Raw genomic sequence first — 21306 nt, forward strand, 5'->3', positions numbered from 1 at the left:
CCTGGGTTCCTTTGCTAGTTTTTCTTGTGACTATGTCAGTAACTTGGGTGTACTGCTGGATAGCTCGCTCAAACTCGATAAGCAAGTGTCTGCTGTAGTGAGATCTAGCTTTCACCAACTGCGCCTTATCTCTAAGGCTAGGCATTATATTCCGCATGAGGACCTGGAGAAGCTTATTCATGCTTTTGTGACCTCCAGGTTGGATTATTGTAACTCCTTGTACTATGGTCTTCCCTCTTCTCTTCTTCTTAGACTGCAAACAGTCCAAAATGCAGCAGCCCGCCTTTTGACTGGTACCAGGAAATTTTGCCATATTACCCCTGTCCTAGCTAGCCTGCATTGGCTGCCCATAAAGTACCGTATTCAATTTAAAATATTACTCCTTACTTTCAAAACTATTAATAAATTAGCGCCAAGTTATCTTAGTGAACTTCTCAAACCACATACTCCTGCTAGAACACTCAGATCTGCCACTCAACTACTTCTGACCCAACCCAGATCTCGACTGAAGTCCCGGGGTGACCGTGCGTTTGCTCTGGCTGCCCCGGTACTGTGGAATACCCTTCCTCTCGACCTCCGCGCATCTGATTCCATTGCACTGTTCAAATCACGATTAAAAACCCACTTATTCAATCTTGCCTTTCCCTCTAGTTAATATTTCTTTTATGATTTTATATCATGCACTTCTATGCTCATTTAAATTCTTGTTTGCTCTGTACCTGTTGCTTTCCTATGTATTAGTGACAGTTATCTGCTTGCATATTTAGTACTTGCTTTGGTCCTATTTCTATTATCCTCCTCCTATACTCTATTTTACTTGTTAAGCACCTTGGCATACCCTTGGTTTTTAAGTGTGCTTTATAAATAAAGTTTATTATTATTATTATTATGATACTGTCCAATGCTTCCAGGGCTGTGAAGATGGAAAAAATGATGTTGCAGTCGTTGCTGAAGTGTTGGTACCATTTGAAGGAAGTCATTAAAGCGCCAGAGCGAGCAGACAAGGCAAGCACTCAAAGAATGTGGAAGGCAGTCGGGGAAAGTTGCCATGGACGGACTTAATTCCTCCCAGCCCCAAACAGCTTTTATACTGTGGACAAAAATACATGAAAGTGTGTGTGTGTACCTGTTTAGATGTCTCTGTGGGGACCAAGAATTGGAATGTTACTATACTTGTGGGGACCAACAGTCATTTATGAGGACAAAAGTGCCTCACGGGTTTGAGACTCACAATGTGGTTCTAGTGTCAGGGTTACAGTTAGGTTATGGTTAGGTTTAGGTTGAGTGTTAACCATCCATTATTGATGGTTACGGTGAGCGGCTAGGATGTGTCCTCACTAAGATATCAAAACTAGAATGTGTGTGTGTGTGTGTTAGTGAAAGGAACTGTAACTGGTCCCAGTAGCAGCAGGATACAAACGCAATAATGACACAGCTGCCTCTCGTCTGCCTTGTGAGTGAAATAAGATATTTGGGACCTTTGAATAGTTTTTTGAAAATATCTTTTTGTTTAAAGAAAGGAAAGAGAAGTTTAATCCTTTAACTATTTAACTGTTAGGTGTCAATCCCTGGGAGGGTTTCCCCCTTTTATTTGGCGTGGAGTCAGAATTATGGCTTCTCCACACTGTGGAAGTAGCTCTTTGACACAGTCGAGCAGTCATTGGTCATAACAGGATCATTTAAGACTCGATGATGAATAAGACTGTTGAAGTGCATGAGAAGGATCTCATATAAAACAGTCTGTGTCTGCTCCTCAATTCAATTTAATTCAGAAGACCCCTATGAGTGCAAGATCAAGGAAACAGTTCACCCTGCCTGGGATAGGGTTACCAGGGCCCTGCCCTGGAGCCAGGCCCGGGGAGGGTGCCAGAAGCTGTACATCTGGTGGCCGGGCACTGGTCCATGGGGCCTGGCTGGGCACAACCCGAAAAAGGGACATGGGCCCATTCTTATGCAGGCCCACCACCTGCCGTAGGCAATGTGTGCCACGTGGCAGCCAGGATCAGAGGCCATGGTGGACGGATCCCCGGCTACCAAGACCAAGACTAGACTTAGTGTCTCATAGTCATTGAAGAACTCTGACTTGCTTCCTGTTCTAGTTGTTCTCTGGAAAAAAATCTGCAGGTCAAACAGGTGCACATACAAAGAGCACATTATTGATTAAAGCCTGGAAAACAACTGAGGCATTTGTCAGCCCGGCACGCTTGAAATGTCCAAGTGTTGAAAACAGTTTTCCATTCGTCACCTCCCCAATGTCCACCAGATGGAACGTGTTTCTAAGATCAAGCTTAGTGAAGATTATTGCTCTATGTAGTAGCTAAAAGCTCCAGCTGAAGCTGTTCTACAGTGGCTGGATGCAAAGCCCAATCACCATATAACACAACGCCTCGCAGATTCATTCCCCATTCTGACTCTGGGATGTGTTGCACTCAGAGAGAGGAAATGTTTGCTGCTATTAGCGTGAATGCATCCCTCCCCGATGGCTAATATAAGCCCCCATGGTGGTATTGTCAATCCTCACAAGAACAGTAGGAAGCGCCTGAAGAAACCACCCAGCGCTGAAACCCTCTTAAACAGCCAAGCCAGACCACCAGGATGGCTGAGCCATCATACCCAGTAGCCGAAGGTATAATCTAAAGGGGACTGTTTTGTGCAGGCGAAAAAGAGTCAGGAATGCTGTGAGCAGGGCTGTGGAAGCTCTGCCATAGCCACCACCAAACAACTGAGTTATTTTTACACATCGGCTAGCATCTGGCCAATCCACCACCTTTCATTGCTCATGCCGTTACAAAACAAACAAACAAAACAAAACCCATCAACCCATAAATACGAAGAATCACTGTCAGCCCACCAGGCAAATGCCCAGTATGCCCGATTGAAGGCACTCACAGCTATGGCCTCTGACAGAGTGATGTAAAAGAGATGGAGTCCAGAGATAAACCCAGAATTGTTATATGTTGTACTAGAGACAACACACTCGTTTTGCAGGATCCACCTGTGTTATCGCACAGGGAGAATTGATGTGGCCATTCTTCAGTCCTTCTCTATCACTCCTCCTGAGTAAGTCTGCTCAGCTGCACTGACTTCTCACGATGTTCTTGATGAGGAAGCTGATCGTGACTTGTAGTTTCTTTCAGTATTCAGTTATGGCAGTGGTGTCCAAACCCAGGCCACGAGTGTCCTGCAGGTGTTAGACGTGTCCAGCTGATTTAAATGGCTCAACATGCCTTGAAGTTCTCCAGACACCTGGTAATGAACTAATCATTTGATTCAGGTGTGTAGACCCAGGGTGAGATCTAAAATCTGCAGGACACCGGCCCTCGAGGCCTGGAGCTGGCCAAGTTATGAAGCTAACTATTCTCAAGGCTAATGTAAAGTTCTTCAAATGATTTCGTGTGCAGTACGTATTTTTCAGACCATAAGCTGCAGGGGATTATAAGGCACATTAAGCGAAACAAAGCAGTCAGATAAATCAAACTTTATTAAACTCATTCTTCTTGCTTCCTCCACTTCTCTACCATTGATTCATTAATGTTGAATTCTCTGGCAGCGGCTCTATTCCCATGTTGTTGCAGTATATTAATGACTAACCTCGTATTGTGGATGGATTATCTCAGTTGTTCTCCTGACTGAAGTTTGGTCCGTTTACAGCAGGGGTGTCAAACTCAAATACACAGTGGGCCAAAATTCAAAACTGGAACAAAGTCGCGGGCTAACGTTAATATTTATTGAAATATATTTATTCCTCCAGATATAAGAATGAATCTTTTCTTATGGACTCAAACACGTTTTGCTGAAAAACTGAATATGGAACAAGCAAAGCTTAATACTAAACAATATATATATTAGCTGTATAATACCAGTAGGCCAGCTCTAATAGTAATTTGGTATGGCTTCGCGGGCCAAATGTAATTAGGTTGCGGGCCAAATTTGGCCCACGGGCCAGAGTTTGACACCTATGGTTTACAGCAGGGGTGTCAAACTCCAGGCCTCGAGGGCCGGTGTCCTGCAGGTTTTAGAGCTCACACTGGGTCAACACACCTGAATCAAATGATCAGTTGATTACCAGGCCTCTGGAGAACTTCAAGAGATGTTGAGGAGGTCATTTAGCCATTTGAATCAGCTGTGTTGGATCAAGGACACATTTAAAACCTGCAGGACACCGGCCCTCGAGGTCTGGAGTTCGACACCTGTGGTTTACAGCATCCTGCCATGCGATTGCATTTGTCTCTAACCATCAGGAACCCTCACGTTAACTTTTATCGAGTGGAAAAGTGTTAGTGTTCGTCCTCCAGCTTCACTGTGTTTATGCTAACATAGCTGTGTCGCTAGCGATCACGTAGCACATCATTATATAGCAGCTAGCCCAACTTCAGTAACCCTACAAACGTCACTGCTGTTTAGTTTTCTGTCTTCATTTATGTTGGAAGTGACAGCAGAGCTGTACGTTTTAATTTGTTCAGAAATCTCTCAGTCAGAACATGCTATATCATGCTTAGCCACTAGCAAAACCAGTGAGCTACCTTCCGCTAACTTCCTGCTAACTTCCTGTTAACTTCTAAGTCCGTTAAATATAATAAATTCTGTTTTCATGGATGCCTGGATGTTAAACTTCATAGTTACACCTGGTAAAGCAGCAACACTGATCGTTTTATTAAAGATGAAAGAATTTAGACCGTTTTTAACTCTCAGTGATGTCGCAGTGTTCGTTTGACTTTGGGTCCTGAAGGACGGAGTTTAGGACCCAGATTACTCCCAGATTTAAGAGCACCTTAGTCCAAAAAATATGGCAATAACGACGGCCGCTTGCATGTTCTACAAAAAAAATAGTCCTTTGTTGTGTATCCGACGGACAAACACCAAACCAGTTCCACACCACTGAAGTTGCAGCATTTTTACAAACCAATTCTGGTTCATGTGTTTCACTCAACGATCCGCTTTCGCCCTTCTCATTCTCTGTCACCGCCAAGCTTTTTTGGCCATGTGCGTATGAAAACAAAGGCACTGCGCATGCGCACTTTACCCATATTCTATCGCGATATTTTATTTTTTTATCGTTGCCCAACATTAAACCAGTATTACCATGAACAGTATAATGTGGCACAGCCATAGGTGGGCTGGTAGGAATGCTGCGGAGGGAGGAGAGAATGGGTTAGCCAGAGTCTAGAGTGAGATGTACACTTACAGAGAGAGTCGAAACCATCCTACCGGGCGATGTGGTGACAAGAAGCAGGTAGTAAGCGACGTAACAGGCGTGTCTTTTCCTCTGTAGAGCTAACACTCCTGCTGTTTTACTTCTGTACTCCTGTGCATACGTCAAGGATGTCACAATCACATTTTACAGCATCCATGTTATATGTGAGATACTTTAGTCCCAGCAAAGTAGTGTACTGTTGTTGTTTGCTCCATTGCAACAAAACATGCAATGATATTATACTGAATTGCACCAGTTTTTAGGACGTCTATCTTTTACTTTCTGTGGGTTTTTCACTGCTTCTCTGCGATCAGATGAATTGTGCACACTATTTGCTCTTCCACAGCTTTATTTTTTAGTCTTTGAATGTTCCCATCACTTCTGTGATGACAAAAGTCATGATTATGCCATAGTCAGTCTATTTATATAGACCAAAGGCTCATCAGCAGATCCAAACCGACAGAAAGGCCACGGTTTCCTAAGAATAGAGCACTTACCAGTTATTCACATTGAAATGTCCTGTAACGTAGACACCGTTATCATGGTTTTGTTAACCTTAAAGAACAAAACTATGTGCCTGTTTAAATATTTATGGTCTGTATATACATTAATAATATTTACCATTAAAGGCAGTTTACTTTATACCTAGATCATCGATCACAGTGCATCGATCGGCTTCCTGCTTTACTTCCTCATTGATGACTGAGATGCTGCAATTAGTCCTCCAAAATATTAAGCAGGGTGCACGCCATCCCATCAGTGTCCATACTCCTGACATAGAGTGAGATTTCCTGAAGCCTTGCTATTTATAGCTGCAGGAGGCAGCTTCTAGCTTCTCCCTGGAGGAAGCTGTCCTTGTTTTTGTCTTCATCAAAAAACCTTAAAATCTAAAAATACAGACACCAGGTTCTTTGTTGGGCTTCTCTTTGTGGTTTGCTGTGGCTTTGCATCTGCTCTGCATCCCTGACCATCAATGTCACCAACATGTGTTCAATGATCAGCCAGTTCACCTCTGAGGGACTTTGGTCTATTCAAACTGGCTGAGATGCTGTGGCTTAAAAAGGCGGTTCAGACTTGAAAACCCTCCGATGGGCTGAATTATAACTCTAATAAGAATAAATAGCTACATTTACAACCTGCATGTTGTGTTTACTTGTGTTGTCTGTGTCTAATATTAACATTTTGTTGATGATCTGAAACATTAAAATGTAACATTTTTGGATTCATTCCTGTGGAGCTCAGGTCGGCACTCCCAGTCAGCGAGCCATGGCATGTATGTATGTGTATGTGGAGACATGTGTCTGTATGTTCGCATGCATGTATTTATACATACATGTATGCATGTGCGTGTATGTTTGTATGGGTGTATCCGTATGTTTGCAGGTGCATGTATAACTTGTACATATTGTTCTTGTGTAAATGTAAATTTGTCTGTGATTGTGTAAATACTTCACACACATGGAGAAATGTCAAACAGCCTTTCATTGTTCTTGTAACAGTGACAATAAAAGCTATTCTATTCTATTCTATTCTATTGCTCTGTCATGCATTCTTGCATCTCTTGCCTGCAAGCACACTTTGCAGAGTGCACTCTGTAGTTTATTTTACATAATAGTTAATACAGTACTTGTATTTAAGTGTATTTCGGTTTAGTTTTTTACATCTCATAGCACTGCAAACACTTATAAAGCATAAAGTTTACTAAGAACCGATTAGTAATTAGGGATGGGTACCGGTGTCCGGTGCCATGATGGCACCGGTTCTGACATAAACAGTGGTAACCAGACTGAAAGGCAGCGCACATTTCGGTGCTTTATTTCTGTGCTTTTTTTTTCCTGAGCTGTCATACACTTTAGATTCTAGCCAATCATTTTACGTTTCCGAGGATAGTAGGCGGGCCCAGGTACGTACGTTCTTTTAGAGCAGAGCTACAGATTAAAAATGCCCAAGGCGAAGCGGTCAAAGTCTGGCTGTACTTCACAGCAGAAGATGCAAACTCAGCAGCAACAAGTGCTTTAAGCTGATACTGTGATACTGTCAAAGGAGGTAACACCTCGAATCTGATGACACACCTGGCGACGCATAGCATTTTTTTTAAAAGCCGAGAAATGCGCCGTATTTGATAGCTTGCTGCGAGACCTCACACCGTGCACATCTACTGCGGGTGTGGTGCCTGTTATCGGACCCGGAGTTAGCAACATCCCCAAGAACCTGAAGAGGAGAGTCCTGGCCCCTAGCCCTGCCAGTGTAGCAGAAATGATGAGGATGATGATGCAGCAGCAGCCGTTCTTCTCTGCCTGAGTAGCTTAATGTTGTTCGTGTGTAATTTACGTTGAGTAGGCTAACCACGTTATTACATTAATGCATGTAAGGTGAACTAGCAAACATCATCATAGCTACATGCGGCTGTCTTCTTGTTTGATGGCAGATACTCCCTTCACCCTGGCCAAAAAGGCTAAAATGACCAAAGAAAAAGTGGGAAACAGCTAAACATGAGAGGTTTTTGGACAAAGTTTGTGTTTTTTCCATTGTTTAAGCACTGCTTCCAGCCAAGAGTGATACCATATATGCCCCATAGCTGCAGAAAAGGCTAACATTGTTATCTTTTTACAAAAAAACAGCTGAACATGAGAGGTTTTTGGACCAATTTTGTGTTCTCCATTCGTTAAGCACCGGTTTGAGCACCGTTTAAGCACCGGCACCGTTTCAAAAGTAACGGTTTGGCACCGGTATCGGATAAAACCTAAACGATACCCATCCCTATTAGTAATAAGAGCCTTCTTGTAGTTGCACTAAACTGCACGATAAATCATAGAAGTAATTCAGACAGGGAGTTTTACAGTGGGACAAAAAAGTATTTAGTCAGCCACCGATTGTGCAAGTTCCCCCACCTAAAATGATGACAGAGGTCAGTAATTTGCACCAGAGGTACACTTCAACTGTGAGAGACAGAATGTGAAAAAAAAATCCATGAATTCACATGGTAGGATTTGTAAAGAATGTAAGTAATGGTAATGGTAAATGGTAAATGCACTGGTTCTTATACAGCACTCTTCTACCCTCCCTAAGCACTAAACCAGTTCCAGAGCATCTAATAAAAGCACTGGCAGCAACAGGGGCCAGTATCCCGCCCAAGGTGACTTTGGCACGCAGACTGGAGCAGCCGGGGATCGAACTACCGACTGACGTCCTGAGCCACAGTCGCCTCTTTTCCAGTAGAACATAACTGCCTCAGCTCAACTTGACTCTACTCGACTCTGTTTCTCAGTTACAGTTGAGCACCACCTCAGTGTGGGTGGGGCTGTTACAGCAACACAACCTGGAAGTCCCGTGACGCAAACACAACAAGCGATGACATCCCGGTGATGGAACATCTGCACCCCGTCACTGGACTTCCTGTGTAGCCGTTTCCCTCGTTGCCAGGCAGGTTTGAGTCTTGAAGGGTTCGCTCTCATAACTGATCCAGTGATGTCACTTCCTGGCCATCGGCGGCATGTATCTGGGACACAAACTGGGCTTGGAACTGGGTGAGAGATGAAACTCTGAGGACCTGCACAGACTTGCTGCCTCGCTCTTTGTGAGGAACGTCCTTCAGGAGTATGAAAGGGAAACTAGCAGTTTATTGAAACCAGCTCCGCTTCAACCTCAGATGCACACAAAGTAGACTCGTTCCCCAAGAGTTTGCACTTTGGATCCCAGGTATCGAACCAGCAACCCTCTGATTAGCAGATGAGCCAGTCGGGCTACAGCTACCCTACGTGTGTGTGTGTGTTGCCTTTTCATTCACATAATCCATCTTATCTCTAATGAAAAAGCCAAATGAAATCCTCAGATTTGCCCCTCAGGTTCCCACAGTGTTCAGGTCACACCAGGCCACAGTCCCACATTTGAGCCACGACTGTGGGTCACACAGAGCATGTCCTTTAGCCTTCTTTGTTTTTGGATTGTGTGCCACAGAGTCTCACTGAAGATGATTTTGGCACGTTTGCTGAGATTGTTTGAAAAACAAGCTGAAGAACACGTCCACGATGTCACAGCAGCTGTGGGCCTCGATGGAGCCCACGTTTGTCCTGGAGGCGTCCTCTGTGGAGCGAGGCCGGCTCACATGGTTCAGTCTGAACAGGGTGAAGCTCCAGCTTTGACCTCATTAACTTCCAGTAGTGGAAAAGCAGCTGTAGCTGCATTTTTCATCACTATTGATGGGATGCTGCTATGACCTGCTGTTAGTGGGAGCTCAAAGCCTGAGGCCATCATTAAGATCTGTGTGGGTCTGTGTGGGTCTGTGTGTGTGTGGGACACTCACTGAGTAGTAGTCGACTGACCGACCCAAACACGGTGACTTCATATCACAGGAAATATTCCGCTCAGGCTTCTGTCTGACGCTTTGCTGTCTCACATTTAAATCACAAAGGTTGTTTCTACAAACACCCACTCATCTATCGTCCTCTTTCACACCGGTCACAGACCCACTGCTGAACTCACAATATCATTTATTTTCCTTGTGTTTGATTGGTGGTACAGTTGTTTTATTTTGTGTGTTTGTTACACAGGAAAGCTGTTATTGATCAGTTTGAGAGTAAAACAGAAATTGTGCGTGTAAATGTGGAGATTACAGTCGTTTCATGCTGTAACCTACAAAATGCTTTGTGCAGACGAGTCCGTGAAATCAATCAATCATCCTGATTTCTTTAGCTCATGAACACCGTGTGGGGTCAGTGTTAACAACATGGTGCAGAAAGGAAACACAAGCGTGGAGTCGGTGGGATTGTGCAAACGGTGGCTCGTGCATCAATCAGCTCCAGCTGTGATGCATCTCTTTGATTAGTGGGAGCAGCAAACTCCATCCAGACAGCTTCCTTTGTTTTTTTCACTTGACTGATCGATCAGCGCACAGCTCCGTTTAGCACACACGCCATCTTTAACGGCGGCGTGGAGTCTGTGCCCTGTTCCTCCCACACACGAGTGTTCGTTCATGTTCGGCCTTGTGTCTGAGCGTTTCCTCTCGGTGTGTCTGTAACGAGGAAGCCACGGGCAGGTCGCACACAAACGTGTGGCTGCCGAGTGTGCGAGTGTGGCAACGTGTGGCAACTATTCTGGTTTGCCAGCGACGTTTCCAGATAAACACTGGTGGCAGCTGCTGCCATGGCAACACCATTGTGCTCCCTCCCTCCCTCGCTCGTCTCCCCTCCCTCTCCCCAACCACTCCTCTCTCTCATGCTCCGCCGGCTCAGAGAGCGAGGACCAGAGAGGAGAGAGGTCAGCTCGATTCAGAGGACAGAAAGAAGAAAGGAATAACCCGGAGTGGACGGGGACAGGATGAGCGAGGACAGCCACTCCCACTACAGGCTGGACCCCAGCGATCGGCTCAACGGGCTGGGACAGAGGAGGAAGAGACCCAAGAAGGTAAACGAATAGATGGAGAGCCACGTGGTGCAAAGTGTGTAAGGATGGAGCACCCCACCCTGCAAAAAGAGAAAGGAGGTGGGGTTAGGTGAGGTTTGTTTATGTGCAGACGAGCGTCCACATGATGTTAGGAGCACCGAACCATCCGAACTCTCACCCCGTCGTCTCCTGTGGAGTGTGTGGCTGCTCCCCCACAGCAGTTGTATCCTCTCTCATATCCTCCGTCTCCTGGTGTTGTGTTGCTCCACAGTGAGTCGTAGTAGGAGGCTCACATGCTGTCAGGGTGGGTCCCTGCTCGCTCTTTGTGTGCCTGTCGTTGGGGGTTTTGGTGTTTGCAGCTATCGGGAGGTTTGTGTTGTAGCCTGATGTGAGAAGTGTTGTTATTATCATCATTTTTAACATTTCTGCACCGCTACAATAAACAGACACACACCCATCAGCCTGTTTACAGATCTATACGCCCATAAAGACGTGAAACACACATTGCACAAATCTACTATAACGTGTTCATATGTGTTATAAAATAAAGAGGTAAAGTATTAGCTGTTCAGGTTGATTCATAAATATGACCTCAGCACGTGAAATCCTTCTGCTGACATCCCTAAAAGCTCGTCAGACCAACGAAGCCGTACAACACAAATAACCAGACCAAACCAGGGTTGTGCGTCTGTTGTTGAGAACATTGTCAGTAAACCACAGTGACGTCCTACAGAGGACTCGTGTTGTCATCATTTTTGTGTATGTCGTGTGAGCTGAGAGCTGTAACCAAAGGTAGTGAGCGCGTCGGCCTTTAACGTCGCGGCTGGTTGTGCGATCGTGTCGCCGCTGAACTCGTGAGAGTTTGTCTCAGGGATCTTTACATTTGAAGTCAGGTGAACATCCAGTGAACTAACAGAACATTCAGGAGCAGTTTACTCTCATGAATGTCAGACAAACTGAGGTTTGTGTGTCAGTTAGATTCTTTAAGTCGTTAAAGTGTCTCTGTTAGGAAAAGCATCTGTTTCCTCCACCTCTGCAGAACTGCGTGACCCGTAGCATCATTGCAGGAAGTATCCTGTGACAATGAGTGACTGCACATCATCATTATCAACACATAAACCTGTGGTCTGGACCTGCACTTCTTATTTTTACTGTCTGGTTTTGTGTAAAGCAGCACTTCAGTAAGCACCTGTGAAGCACACAGTCATAGTCGAGTAATGAAGCGATCCATATGTGAAACATATTCCACGTCTACAGGATAGTGGAGGTTACATGGGTCAACCTGGCAAACTGTACCAGCACATGTGATCACACTGATAGCAGAACACAGGTATGTGAGTCTCTACGACGAGGTCAGAAACCAGTAACAAATGTTTCATGTGATTCGTTTTTCTCCAGTTTGTCTGCAGTGAACCTTAAATACTCACTGAACCAGCTGTTTCCTGATGTGGTGACGTGTGTCGGTGATGAAGCCAACACTCTGTCCAGTGTTGGGCAAGTTACTTGAAAACAGTAATCAGTAACTAATTACTTCCCAAAAAAAGTAATCCCGTTACTTTACTGATTACTTATTTTCAAAAGTAATTAATTACTTAGTTACTTTTTAAAAACACGATTTCCAACCTGAGTAGGTGATAAAGCGATAGATCTTTCTGCCCAATTCTACTTTTTCTGCATAATCCATCATACAAAATGTAATCAAATGGAAAAGTATCTTTTTAACTTGTTTTATTAGTTTTAATCTTTTAACTTTATGCATCAAGCAAACATTTAATTATATGCAACATTCTCTGACTGGAAGAAATTAGTTTAACATTTAAACCTATTTTCTGCACATTCCAGCACATAAAATAAAATATTTTTTGTGTTTACACTCAGTCTTTCAAATAGATGCAAGTAAAACACAGCAGAAAATAAATAAAGTCAAAGACTCAGCGGTCCTGTTGCTCTATTTTCACCTGTAAAGCAGGAGTGGGGCAGGCGGAGGTTTACCCTGGTGCAGGTGTGCTGCGGTCAGTGGAAGAATCCAGTTTCTCTGTGAGTTTCCCATTACGTCGTAGCTACTCGGTGCTTGTTGGAAGTTTAGGGGTTTTTTTCGCTGTAAAAAGAAGTTTTCTTCCCACGCACAGCGGACACTAATGTTTTTGTCACTTTTTATGGAATCAAACTCAAAGTAAGGTCAGTACTTCCACGCTTTAAACGCTGCACGCTCATACTCTCTCTGCACTCGATATGTGATCCATTGTTGATCTGCACACAGCTGTTGTCACTAACGTCGCACTCGCTTACGTCACTGTCGTGAGACATTCTCGCAAAAAAATCACGGTTTTAGTAACGCAGTAACGCAGCGTTCCTACGGGAAAGTAACGGTAATCTAATTACTGTTTTTGCAATAGTAATCCCTTACTTTACTCGTTACTTCAAAAAAATAATCGGATTACGCGTTACTGGAGCGTTGTTCTCCTCTGTAACAAAGCAGTGATAAAGGAATAGATGCTGATTTTATTAACTTGTGTCTTTGTGCTGCTGGATTCAGTCTGAAGCAGGCAGCAGTGCTGAACCTACCAGTGTAAATGTGATGGTGGAAGCAGAGGCCAGCACTTGGCAGTGCTAAACACAATAAAAGACTCACAAGTTCCTGCTCAAAGGTCAGCTGCCTTCAGATCAATCATTAACCTGCAGCAGGTTGTGGCCTGATGTGTTTGTAAGAGTTTCACTTTCAGGAGGAGAAGATTTAAACGAGTCACACAAATGTGAACTACAAAGTCTGTGACACACAATTTATGCAAACTGCATGAAATCTGACCTGAAGAAATCCAGTCTTCTGCCTGTTGTGGTTGTGACAGCTGCTCGTAGGAGAGTTTGTTTGTAGGAGGTGGAGATGTTCTCAGATCAAGTGCGTAATCGTCTCTTTGTGTAGACGCTAAAAGCTGTGAGCCAAAACTCTCTGCTCTGAAACTCTTCACTCAGTCCTCACGCTGAGAGTTTAGAGGCTGAACTTCTTGTTCCTCCATAACACTTTTCATGAAACAGCAGAAATGAGCTTGTGTTTCTCAGCAGTGCGCACACAGAGAACCGATCCTCTCTGCTCAGTCTGAACAAATCAAAGTGAAACGTCAGTGAAAACACAGCTGCTGATCAAACTGTGTCAGATTAATGCCTCAATGTTTCACTGTGAGGTTAAAAAATACATAAAAATGATTTAAAGAAGTAGGAGGCAGATTTTCACAATAAGAGCACTTTGTTTTTAATTCAGTTAATGTCAAACTGTCATCAACACCTCTGTGTCGTCTCCGTCTCTGAGCAGATTCAGGCATTACTCAAATAATAAAGGCTGTTTTTCACTATTATACTTTTCATTAGTCTCCAGGTTGATGATTATAAACAGAATTATTAAAGTTTTTATCATTTCAGGCTGAAAATCAACATGAATTTGGTTCTAATCAAAGAAGCTCCTTTAATGTGTGTCATTAAAATCCTCACACAGACTTAAAAAGGCGACATTAACATTAAAATAAATGAAAGAAGCTTCAGCTGAGAGCTTCATGCAGTCATCATCAGCAGCTCATAGCAGTCACAGCTCTTTATTACGCAGCTTTGCAGGAATTAAAGTGGCTGAAGTGTCAGAGTTTGTGTGAGAAGCTGCTTCATGGACAGCTGTACACACGTCTTTATTATTTCTTCATAAATCAAACACACAGGTTTGTCTGCAGATGATTTAAAGTGTGTCGTTGTGCAGTTAAAGCTGTTTGTGTGACGCCCTGACCTCCTGTGAATGAAACAGCCAATCAGATCCATCAGAGAGAGAGCAGGAAGTGTTGTGTGTTTGTGACAGAACAAGGAAACAGTGATGATGATGAACATAAAGGTCCTCTGATGTTTCCTGTTACAGTAACGCTTGTTCATCTGTTGCTCTCCTACACTTTCCTATAAATAAAGGAGAAAAAGTGCGTTTAGTTTCATTTCCTACAGCTCAGAGTTACACTTCACATTCCTGCTGTCACATCAAAAAGCTTCACTTTGGTCCAACATCTACATGTTAACATGAAACACAGACAGACTCAGAACATCTGGAACATCTGCACTTTGACCCAAACTGTTATAGCAGGATATTTTCTGCATATTTCTTATGTTGGACCTGTTTGAACTGTAAACGACCTGTAATCATCTGTAAATGGTGTGAGACACACTGAGGCCACCTACAGGGCAGCTGGGGAACAGCAGGGATCTGAAATCATACGAGATGTTAGTGAGAAGTTAGAACAAACGGACTCAAGATGGCTCGAAGTGATCAAAGTTGATCTAAAACAGAAGATAAATCTAAAGCAGCATCAGATGAATGTTACCATTTCCAGTTACGGTGCCCTTCATCTAATATGGAAATGTGTTGGGTTTTTTTTGCTGTGTTGTTGTTCTTCCTATTGTGTTTAGGCCAGAGATGCTCTTCAAACAGCTGACAGACATGACCACATTACAAGAACATGGTGTGAGTCCGATTTGATATTCCAGTCAACGCTGAGAGACCTTAACCAGGAAGTCAGAGGTCAGCTGATGCTGCGAGCAGGAAGCGAACCAAGGGAAAGGTCCACTCTACTCAATCTCAAAGAAAATATGCTGGTATTTGTTGATGTTGATGGTACAATAAAAATATATAATATAATAAATAATAAAATATCATGTGATGATGAGATGTGTTGTTGGTGGTTGTATTTTCTGTAAATGTCTTTTTTAATGTAAATGCTTTGTTCCAGACGGACAGGGAATCAGTTGCTGTACGATGACATCATCTTGATGTTGACGAGGAGGGCGAGAAAAACTAGTTTTGTCCTGCAGATGGCGATCTTGCACCGTGTTCAGAGAGCCGACACTTTGATGGTGCTGCTCTACTCAGCTTACTTTAGCCTGGGTTGGACTCTATATGAGCAGCTTCCACTCTGGTTTCACTCTTAAACACACTTGTTTGATTTCACTTGTAAAAGTTGAAGAATAAATATTTTATTACAAAATTATTTGTTGATGCATTTTTTTAGGGTCAAATATCTTGTTTGATTTGAGGAATGAACTGTTAGGGTGGAAAAAGTGAATCAGGTTAAAATAGTGGTGCTTTATATCAGTGAAGATGTATAATGTAATTTAAAATGTTGATGATGGGTTGTAGTGGGCTTGTACTTACAAAACTGCCTCATTTTATTGGAACGATCCACAGTTGCATCCATTCACGGATGACATCTGACATCATTTGACATCTGGTCTGAACACGTTTGTACACAAGATGCCTCAGTTCTGGATGTTCCCACAGACTCCTCTGTGCACCTAAAGAAAAGGTCAAGGGTCAGCAGCACATGTAGTTGGGACAATTCTTCAGTCGCACAAACTACACAATGATTTTCCTCCAATGACGACTTTTCACTTGCAGAAATGGTCCTGTGTGATTTCCAGGCTGTGATATAAAAACTAGTTCCTAATGGCAGCGACTCACTCAGTAAACATGTGTTTCCTTCACCAACCTCACACACAGATCCAATAAGATCAGGAAGTGGGCAGTATAGTACAATATGTGTTATTCTGTGCTGCACTGCCCAAACTAAAGATCTGCTGAAGTGTTGGAAATGATCCAGATGTTTATTTTGGACGATACAGCAGAAGATCAGACATGAAAGTGGAGATAACACAGAAGACCTGCAGCAAAGGTCAGAGGTCAGACTGGGCCCTGGATTCAACAATGAGCCAATGATCATCAAGCAGTGACTAAAGCAGAGCCCTGACCTTCTGACATTCATCACACAGTCAGAACAAATGTCTGCTGATGACTTCATCTCATGAAACGACTGATAGATGTCAGTTCATTGATCAGCTGAGCTGCTGATCTTCATCGTCACAGAAACATTCAGCTTGTTTCAATCAGTAAATAACTCCCACTACTCCCAGTTTGAACTGTTCCCACTCAAAATGCTGTGAGAACAATGATCATTGTAGAACTTCACAAACATCACGTGTTGTTTTCCACATGTAAGATCAGCAAACACACAGAAACTTCCTGTTGCCACACACGGCCTCTAAAATCTCTTCCACGCTTTCTGTCTGAAGTCCACTCTCTGTGTCGGATCCACAGGAAACAACAAGATCTTATTAACATGGTTTTCAATGTGTCTCCTTCCAAAAAGTCCAACCAATGAACAAATGTGTGTATTTGTGGAGGCCGAACAAAAGCATGACACATTTCTCTGTTTCTATAAACTGGAGTCAAACACAAACATGAAGAGTTTCACTGACAGACTCCAAAATGCCCCCACAGTGGATCAAAGGGAAATCCTACAGTGTGGCCAGAGACTCTTAATGGCTCCAACATCAACACATCCACAATGTTGGATCCAGTTCTGCCTCACAGAGTTACTAAGACACACCCTCTGCCAGCATCACAACAGCTCCACCTGCTTCACCTGCCTCCTCAGCATCTGTACACCTGAAGAGAAAAGAAAGGCTCCAACAGCTCAAATCTACAAAGGATTCATGAAGTTTCATCCAACAATAACATGTTTGCCTTCCACAGTGTGCTGTTAGACACCACTGTACCTCTGCCATTTCAAAAAGAGCAGCTTGGGAACATTTTGGCTCCAAACACTTTGTGTTTAAGTTCTTTGTTTTCTTTGTGAAGCCGACAACATCTGGAGCTTTGTGACTCATAGAAACATCATTTTGTTCTTTAGATGACAGCAGATTGGGACTGAATAATCAATCACTATCAAACCAATAAAGACAAACATGCTGATTTTACAGGAACTTTGTTGGAGAAGCTGCAAAGACATGAAACTGGTGGAGATCCCAAACCAGTTGATAGTGCTGGTTATTCCAAATAAAGCTGTTTCCCTTTGAGATGAAATGACTTTGTGTCCTGATATATAATAAAGATGTTGTTGTTTTTGAGCCCCTGTATTAAAAGTAGTTTAAAGTCAGCTTGAGTTTGATGTCTTTATGTCAAAGCTGCTCATGATGTTGAGCTGCTGATGGAATAAAAACAATATAAAAGCATGTAGTCCAGACTTAAATGTAGCCTGTTGTTAGCTGAGGTCCACACACAGTGTTTGACAGTGTAAAGTGTGTGAAAGGGCTGCTGGTGGAGCTCACTAGGATGAGCAGGTGACCACGAGGTGGAGAGCAGCTGGCCTGGCTTTGACCCGGGCCACGCCCCCTTTCTCTCTGCTTTGCTGTCACTTATCTTCACTGCTCTGTCCAATAAAGCTGAAAAAGGCCCCGAATCAAAGAAATCTGCTGCAGCCTCTGAAATGTCTTCTGTTTCCTTCCCGACGGCTTTTTCACCGTCAGCCCATCAGACAGTCCAGCAGCATTTATGATGATGTCATGATGTTGAAGAGGCTGCTACGGTGGCCTCCCATGACCCCCAGCCTCATCACAGCTGAGATGCAGACATTTGAAAACATTCAGCAGACAACTGAATAACAGTCCAACACAACAGTCTGTGTGCAGACACACACTGACCTTTCATAGAGTCAAACACAGCTGGTTGAGTCATTTCTCTGTGAGTCTAAAGTGAATCTAGTATTTGAAAGTCCACTTCCTGTATTTGTTGTTGAAGACTTCTTCAGCTTCTTCTCAAGGACATCAGCTGCTTGTTTGGCAGCAGAGGCAGTTAAGAAGCTTCCTGAAAAACACTGAACAGTGAGTTCACTGTGGCATATGACAGATTCAGCTTTCTGTGTGCAAATGTGTCTGTGTCGACCTTTCAAATGCTGTTGAATCCAAAACATCAGCGGCTCCTCGGCTGCTCACTTCATGCACTTCTGTCTGTGTGACAGTCCAATGACATCACAGCTGTTTCCAGCCCCAGTGTCTCAGGACTGGACACCTTTAAACATGTCGAGGATCAAACAGCGTCCAGCTAAACACACATGAAACTATCAGAGCTGACAATCATTCCAATAACATCTAATGGTTCATGTATGTAGACACAGGACTACAAGGAAATGGCTCTCAGCATCTGGCTGTGGGAACACATGAGTCCCTGTTTGTGTTCAGATTGTGTGCATGTTTTAGACGTGTGTCACATGTAGAAACACAACAATCCCACAATGACACACAGATGTGTTTGACACAGCTGTGCAGCTGTAAGTTGTTTCTAATGATTCATTGAAGCTCTTCTAACATTCTGGAGACGATCAGTACATGAATCTGTTCAACACGACAACAATTTGACTTCAGTGTGAACGTTTGCATTAAATAACCTTCTTCATCCAGCTGACAGCATCTTCATCCTATGATGTGAACAGTTCCTCCTGTTGATGACAAACCTCTGACAGGATCTGCTTGAGGAGCTTTTTCATGTGCAGCTCTCTGAGCTCAGGGCTGAGCTGCTGTTTCATCTTTAAGAGCTGCTGCCTCCTCGCCGGACTTGTTCTCCTCTTCTTCTCCTAATGACACCATTTCTGCTTCATATAAAATTCAATAAAGATGCTGACATGTATCTGTAGCAACAACATCATTGAATCTAGAACAACTGGAGCCAAACCAGTGGCTCTGCTGGGATCACTGGTGAGCCAACACTTCCTTGTTGATGCAGATTTCAGGGCTTCCTTTTGCTCCTCCGTTATAACTGTTCTCTCTTCTCAACACATGATGACACAAAGGAATCAGCAGTGACAAAGATGATGCTGAAGAGAAGCACACACTTCACACATATAACAGACCAGTGCAGTTACACACACCTCTGCTCGACATCAGGCCTCAAACAAAGACACAAAACACTAACTTGACTCTAAACAGAAGAAACGAGCAGCTGTTTCTGTTCTGTGCTTATTTATATTTGACACACATGCTTCTCTTTGTGCAAACACACATCGCACTATAAGGGTAACCTCGCACACAATGACTGGACAGCACAGTGATGATGCTGGGAGATCCTATACGCAGCAACACAGAAAGACTGAGAACTTTAAACAATGATGGAAAGTGTTATAAATGACTTGTTGGCCTCTGATCTGTCACAAACAGCTGAAACGTGTCTCTCATGAGTCACATGAAGGTTTTTGACAGAAAGGACAAAAAGTAGCTGCAGTCAGTTTGTGTCATTTTTATATTTATTCATCTGGGAGAAAAATCTGAGGGACATTAAAATGTGTTTTCAACAGAGACAAGAACATGAATATAACAGAACAGGTAAATGAACATGTTTCAAGTAAACAGCTGGACTGATCAGGTCCAAACACAGAGTGATAAACTTGTCAAACAGCTGTCATATCTTTATATAGAAGCTCTTTATAAATGCTGCTCACTGCAGTCTGTTTACTAATAATGTCAAAGTGTTAGAAACACAGAAACATCAGAATGGTCTTTGTTCACAGAAACCTGTCTGGGATCCTTTGTTGTTCTTTTGATGCAGAGTTACATTATAAATATAAAGAGTTATTTCAGAGTCTCATCAGTTTTCCTGCATGTCTTTATTTAACACATCAGCAGGGCTGAAGCTCTCATGTTAAACACACACTGATCTATGGACACGTTCATGTGTTTCTAACAGAACCAGGCTGTTATCAGCCTGCACTAACATTATGTCACACACACTGAATGTAACAGTGACAGTTTACATCATCACACAATCAGCTGTGATTGTTTCACTGTCATCAAACGAGTCAACAGGAAGTAGAATCAATAGAAACCAATCATTTACTGACAGCATGTCTGATGGAAATAAGTGCAGATTATGTATGAAGTCTAACTGCACACAGTAACTGTGTTACAATAAGGACTTAACAGCGCCCTCTGCTGGAGTGTTTCAGTACTGCGTTAACTAGAATACACCACCTCCTCCTCACACCACCTGCTACAGCTCTACTCTTCTATGACTACAGTCATCCACAGCACTGATGTGAGGTCACATGGTTCATATGTAAGGAGCACAGCTGACCTCAGGTCAGTTTAATGACTGTGAGCAGCAGCTGTGTTATTGTCACTGTGACAGGGAGACACTCTCAGACACAGCGCTCATGTCAGCTTGTTCTCATGCAGGAGGATCAGGAGCTCCATGTTTGTCTTTCTGTTTGAATCATGATGTGTTTGTGCCATCAGAGTCTGTCATGAGTACTCAGGGTTTCACAGCAGCTCTTCTGGATGCTGACGAGGACTCCAACCTCATGTTTCACCTCTCTGAGCTTCTGATGTCTGTGAACACTCGTGTTTCTTCTCTGGGCTCATCTGGACAAAAACACCTTTCTGTGTTTGGCTGCAGCCTCATTCTGACTGACAGGAAGTGTGTTATCCATGAGCTGCACTTCTGTGAGGAAGTTTCCTGCTGTGTTTCCTGTCTGTGGACAAACACGAGTGTTCCAGCTGAGGACTTGGTTCCTTCCACCTGTCCATACAGGACATCACGCTGTCTGCAGCTCTGTAAATGCAGCTCCAGGTCCTTCCACGTGCTGCTCTGTATTTGTGCAGTTTGTAGTGTGTCCTGGGAAACGTAGCACACATGGTGTTCTTCTGCTGTTTCCTCCTTTCACTGAGTGTGAAACACTGACGCTGTGCTGTTGTTCACAGAGGGGAGCTGATTCTAGCTGCAGCTGGACTCTGTCATCTAACTGAATGTGTTGGTGCTGATCACGGGGCTCTGAGGGGGGAGCAGCAGGAGGACTCTGGATGCTGACGTCAGTGTATCTGTGGAAGCTCCCACAGCGTGTCTGTCATTCAATATTGTGCTGTATATTGTATCTATGCAAAGATGA

General features: G+C 43.5%; 1 protein-coding gene across 4 annotated transcripts in view; it reads right to left on the minus strand.

Moving 5' to 3' along the window:
- Positions 1-21306, minus strand: part of LOC147336918 (protein NLRC3-like) — a 1139417-nt gene that overhangs the window by 424824 nt on the left and 693287 nt on the right. The gene's annotated exons all lie outside the window — the stretch shown is intronic.

The sequence above is a fragment of the Aulonocara sp. 'chitande type north' Nkhata Bay genome, linkage group LG3 (genome assembly GCF_057382095.1).
Source record: "Aulonocara sp. 'chitande type north' Nkhata Bay isolate Kocher_YH1m ecotype deep benthic linkage group LG3, A_spYH_male_GT1.1, whole genome shotgun sequence".
Lineage (NCBI taxonomy): Eukaryota > Metazoa > Chordata > Actinopteri > Cichliformes > Cichlidae > Aulonocara > Aulonocara sp. 'chitande type north' Nkhata Bay.